We start from the raw sequence: 5,958 nt of genomic DNA, 5'->3' as shown, positions 1-5,958 counted from the left end.
CACCTGAGCTGACCAGAAGCCCCTCCTTCAGACCCCACGCGGTGGCTCTTCCGAGAGCCTCAGCCCTCGCCGCCGCAGAGGTCGCCGCCGCCAGAACAGCCTCGGCCTCCCGAACCGGAGCGTGAGCCACAGCACCGCGGAGCGCCCCACCACTCGCCAGGTGGCCTCTTAAAGCGCACTGACTCCTCACCCCGCCCCCGAACCCAAGCTATTGGTTGCTGGGCACCGCCCTATTCGTCTATTGGGCCGAAGAGGATGCCGCTCAGTCACCTAACAGGGCCCGTGTGATGCTTATTGGCTTAAATGTGAAGTAGTTCCCGCCCACTCCCACCGAAGTACCAGCTTCTGATTGGTATTAACATCTGTCTCTTTGCTCCCTCGGTTCTTTCCGTCCTGGATAGGCATTGGGCCAAAGCTTTGGGCGTCCGGCGGGGCGGAGCCCCAGGAGCAGCACCTCTGCGTTTGTTGACCCAGGCTCCTGCTCCCGCTTCATCCCATTGGTCGGTCCCGCAGGCCCTCCCACAGGTTGCTCCACTCAGCATAACAGGAGGGGCGGGCCTCAGTGGGGTTTCCCCAGCTGTCAGTTTCCAGGGAAGGAGCTTTGAGTAAGGCTGGATAGGAGATGGCTCTGGCGGACAATTGGGGAGTTGGGCTGTTTGAGGGAGTGGGAGGCAGCATTTATAGAAACACACCTACCTGCTGGAGTGTTTTTAAAAACATACAATCTGATTTCCCCCTTGGATTTAGGGTGTCCAATCTTTGCTTGCTAAGGACTTCTAATTTATTCATCAGGAAGTGGGGACTTCTTTATGGACGTCTTTATACCTTTTCGTCTCTCCCCACCTCGCATGCTAACTATATACATAACACCAATTAGAGGTTTGGTAAGTGATTGCACAATGAGTGGATAATTGATAAAAATGAAAACGATAGTTAATGTCAGATTAAATAACATAATAGTGCAACAGATGTTAAATATGTACTTCATATAAATAATATAAAGTAAATCCATGCATAACTAAATTCATTCAATCAAGTATTGAGCATATGCTCTGATCTGTGCTCTGAGTAATTGATATCAATAAAACAATGAAGATGGTACTTATTCTCTAGTGGAGGAAACTGCTGATAAACAAGTAACCAATAAGTGATAAAATGTCATCTTGTGATTAAGTATTACAAAGAGAAATAAAGCAAGGTAAAGAATGTTTGAGGAAATGGCTATTTTGGGTAGAATGATTAGTTTAAGTGCTGTTTGAGGAAGGAGCATTGAATAGAGATGTGAATAATGTGAAGAGTGGGAAGGTGATTGACAAGCAGGCCAGGACATTGCACTAGTCACATTGCTTCATAGATTTCCAACGTGTGCTATTAAGTATAGATCCTTTCAGGATTGCCTACTCTTGTTTTAAGCTTTATCTGATTAGATAATTTAAATGGGTCCTACAAGAAACACAACTCTTGTTTTTTATATTTTTATTGGTTTCAGGGAGAGGAAAGGAAAGGGAGAGAGAGGAACATCAATGATGAGAATCATTGATTGGCTGCCTCCTGCACAACCCCTACTTCACACCTCACAACCCAGGCATGTGCCCAGACAGGGAATCAAACCCTGACTTCCTGGTTCATGGGTTGCTGCTCAACCACTGAGCAACACCAGCCAGACAAAACACATCTCTTTTAGAAAAAACAACAAACTGTCTTCAAGATAACTTCCCCATACCCTCCATTGCTTCTTTTCCTAAGGTGGCCTTTTGGTGTATGGTGCGCTATTGCTTACATTATCTCATAGCTTTGAAAAACAGGGTCTTCAGGTCCATACGGTATCCTTTCACAACTAGAAATACTCTTCAATGATGAAGATTTATTACAGGATAGCAATGAGATGTGGTTGGTGGGGACCTGTCATTTCCCTCCCTACCGCTAACACTGTCTCTTATAAATTCATTACTGGATATCACCAATGATAAAGAGAAAATCTTAAAAACAGACAGAGAAGCCCAGCCGGGTGTAGCTCAGCGGTTGAGCGTCGACCCAGGAACCAAGAGGTCGCGGGTTCGATTCCTGGTCAGGGCATATGCCCAGGTTGCGGGCTCGATCCCCAGTGGGGGGCATGCAGGAGGCAGCCAATCAATGATTCTCTCTCATCATTGAGGTTTCTATCTCTCTTTCCCTCTCCCTTCCTCTCTGACATCAATAAAAATATATTAAAAAAAAAACAGACAGAGAAAAAAGGTGCATTACATACATGGGGGGAAAGATAGGAAATATAGCAGACTTCTTACCAGAAACTATGGAAGCCAAAAAAGACAGGAGGGAAATAGCCAGGTGGATATTTGGTAGTAATAGTCAGAATAAATAGGCATCCAAAGGCCCAGATAGGAGACAATGACCAGTTATGAAGCTGTAGGGGATGGTGTCAGTTGGAGAGAGGGAGACAAGAGGAGTCCATCAACCCTTCCCCACATCCTATTGCTGTCATAGTGATAAATTTTCATCCTTGAAGAGTATCTCTTAATTTTTATTGTGGTAAAATACATGTATTTTTATTATTTTTATCATTTTTAAGTATGCAGTTCATCAGAGTTCACAAGAACATTCACATTGTTGTGCAACCATCACCACTTCCATCTCCAGAATATTTTCATCATCCCAAACTGAAATTCTGTACTCATCCTATCTAATAAAAGAGTAATGTGCAAATTGACCATCACTCCAACACACAAGATGGCCAGCAGGGGAGGCAGTTGGGAGGGAAGACTGGGAGACCTTCCGGGAGACCTTCTGGACATCCTTCCAGACAAAGTGTGGTGGCGGGGCCAAGCAGAGGCAGTTAGGGGCAATCAAGCCAGGAGGAGAGGGCAGTTGGGGGCAAGCAGGCTGGCAGGGGGTCCAGTTGGGGGTGAGCAGACCAGCAGGGGGGGGCAGTTGGGGGTGAGCAGGCTGGCAAGAGGGGGCAGTTGGGGGCAAGAAGGCTGGCAGGAGGGGCAGTATGAGAGTATGAGAGGGATGTCCGACTGCCCGTTTAGGCCTGATCCCAGATTGGAGACGGTGCAGGCTGGGCTGAGGGACACACACACACACACACACACACACACAGGGGCCCCGTGCATGAATTTCGTGCACCAGGCCTCTATTTAAACAATAACTCGCCATGTCCTTTTCCCCCCATTATCTAGAAATCACCATTCTACTCTCTGTCTCTACTAATTTGACTACTCATAAGCAGAATTATACAATATTTGTCCATTATGTCTGGTTTCTTTAACTAGGTCTTAAGGTTCATCCATGTTGCAGCATGTATCATAATTTCATTTTCTTTTAAAGCTGAATAATTTTCCATACTATTTATATATACTGAAGAGTATATGCATATGTATATACCACCTTTTGTTTAACCATTCATCCATTAATGGAATTTGACTAGTGTGATTAATGCTGCTATGAACATTGGTGTACAAATGGTGTTCAGATCCCTGTTTTTAGTTCTTTTGGGTATATACTCAGAAGCAGAATTGCTGTATCATATGGTAATTTAATGTTTAACTTTTGGAGGATCAGCCATTCTCTTTTCCACAGGAGCTGCATATTTTACATTCCCACCAAATAGTGTACAAGTGTTCCAATTTTACCACATCCTCATAAACACTTGTTATTTTCTGGGTTGTTTTTTTAAAACAATAGCTATTCTAATGACTGTAAAATAGTATCTCATTGTGGTTTGGGTTTGCACTGTCTTAATTATTAGTGAAGTTGAGCATCTTTTCATGTGCTTATTGGACATTTGAATATCTTCTTCAGAGAAATGTCTAGCTAAAAAACAGGGATTTTACTATTAATTAAAAAGAGAATAGATATAAAGGCCACAAAAGAGCTGGAAGATAAAGTTGAGGAAATGTCCCATAAAGCAAAATAAAAAGGAAATTTGATGTAAAATAAGAGACAATGTGTGAGAAATGTTCTAGAAGTAGAGAACAGAGGGAAGGATATATATTAAATACCAAAAATATGTCTCATAAATGAATTAACCTGAGTCTAATTGGAAGAACTCAAGTGCCTAAAACTTTGAATAAAAAAAAGTTCACACCAGTAATAACACTTATTGAATTTTTGCTATGTATCTGGTACTGCTTTAAGCACTTAATGTGTATTAACCTATTTAATCTTTAATACAACAGCATAATTGCTGTTATTATCCTCATTTTACAAACAGAAAACAGGTGGAAAAAAGATTATGCAATTTACCCAAGAACATTCAGCTAGGAAGTGGTGGAGTTGAGTTGTGGTCACTCTGCAGATGAGGAATGGATTCAAATGTCAATAATGATGACACCATATGCATGCCAAGAAGACATGAAGAGATTTATTGTGCACACCAGGAGGTCTTCCTTACCTCTGGCTCCTAAGCAGGGCAGGAAATGTCCATCTCCAAATACCATCACACTGTGGATTAAGTTTCAACATATGAATTTTGGGAGGATACCAACATTCAGTCTATGGCACTAGAAACTATACCCAGCCATACTATCAATTAAGTGTGAGGGTAGAATAAAAACATTATCAATCAAGTTCTCAACAAATTTACCTCTCAGGTACCCTTCATCAAAGCTATTAGAGGATGTGCACCACCAAAATTAGAAAGTAAATCAAGAAAGAGGAAGACGCAATTATGCCTTAGTAAAGCTAGAGCGGGGAAAACAAGAGAGAGGAAGACTGAATCAAGGAAAACAGATCTAACAGAAGAGAAGAATGAAGGAAATCCCCAGAATAACAAAGAAGGGCCAACAGCTGTGCAGCAGGCAACCTGCTTACACAGAGAAGAGAACATAGGGCTCTAGAAGTGATGTCTCCCCCCCCCAAAAAAAATAGAATGGATATGTTACCAATATGATATGTATGGCCATATTGACAGACAATTTTATTAGCTGTGGATGAGTTAGCCACAAATGCATACAAGACTAAGAGGGAATTATAAGCTCTAGGAAAAGACAAAAGAAAAGGCACAAAACCATACTTCTCTTGGTGGTTTAGCTGCAAGCAATAACAGCAAATCTATAATAATAAAAGCATAATGTGCTAATTAGACCAGACGTCCTTCCAGACAAAGCCTGGGCTACTAGGGAAGCCTGACCAGAAGGAAGCCGGTGCTGGCAGCCCAGGCTTTGGGGAAGGAAGACCTATTCTTGCATGATTTTCGTCACTTACTATATGCTAAGCACTGTCCTAAATGTTTTACATTTATTAACTCATTTAATCCTTACAACAACTCACTTTGTAGGTAAAAAATCTTTGGCAAAGAAGTTAAGTACCTTGTTGAAGGTGACACAGTATATTAGTTTGCTCCTGCTTCTGTAAACAAATGACCACAAACTTAATTCCTTGAAACAACACAAATTTATTATCTTATACTTCTGGAGGGCAGCAGTCCAAGATAAGTTTCAATGCGCTAAAATCAAGGTGTCCGCAGGGCTGCATTGTATCTGGAGGCTTTGGGACAGAATCCATTTCCTCGCCTTTTCCATCTTCTAGAGGCTGCCTATATTCCTTGGCTCCTGGCCACTTCCTCCATCTTCAAAATCAGCAGCATAGCATCTTCTCTCCCTCCAGCTTCTGCTTTCAACCTTACATCTTCTCTCTCTAATTCTGATTCTTCTGCCTTTCTCTTAAGAGGACCCTGGTGATTACATTGGGTCCATCTGGTGCTCCAGGATAATCTCTCCACCTCAGAATCCTTACCTTAATCACATCTGCAAAGTCCCTTTTTACCAAGTAACATATCCACTGGATCTGGGAATTACGATGTGGGCATCTTTGAGGAGACATTATTTAGCTTATCACAAAGAGCTAGGGGTGGAGGCAGGATTACAATCTACCTCCAGAGTTCTTACTGATATTCATTATATTCTACTAGAGGCCCAGTGCACAAAAATTTGTGCACTGGGGGGGGGGTCCCTCAGC

General features: G+C 42.5%; 1 protein-coding gene across 1 annotated transcript in view; it reads right to left on the bottom strand.

Moving 5' to 3' along the window:
* PAIP2B (poly(A) binding protein interacting protein 2B) overlaps nt 1-168 on the bottom strand; it is a 23,248-nt gene extending 23,080 nt beyond the window's left edge. The window contains exon 1 of the mRNA XM_005867779.2: nt 4-168. The gene's annotated coding sequence lies outside the window, so the exon portion shown is untranslated. The remainder of the gene's footprint in view (nt 1-3) is intronic.
* Nucleotides 169-5,958: the final 5,790 nt, after the last annotated feature.

This window comes from Myotis brandtii, unplaced genomic scaffold (assembly GCF_000412655.1).
Source record: "Myotis brandtii unplaced genomic scaffold, ASM41265v1 scaffold251, whole genome shotgun sequence".
NCBI lineage: Eukaryota > Metazoa > Chordata > Mammalia > Chiroptera > Vespertilionidae > Myotis > Myotis brandtii.
The sequence above is the reverse complement of the archived record's forward strand: the minus strand, read 5'-3'. Positions and strand labels throughout refer to the sequence as shown.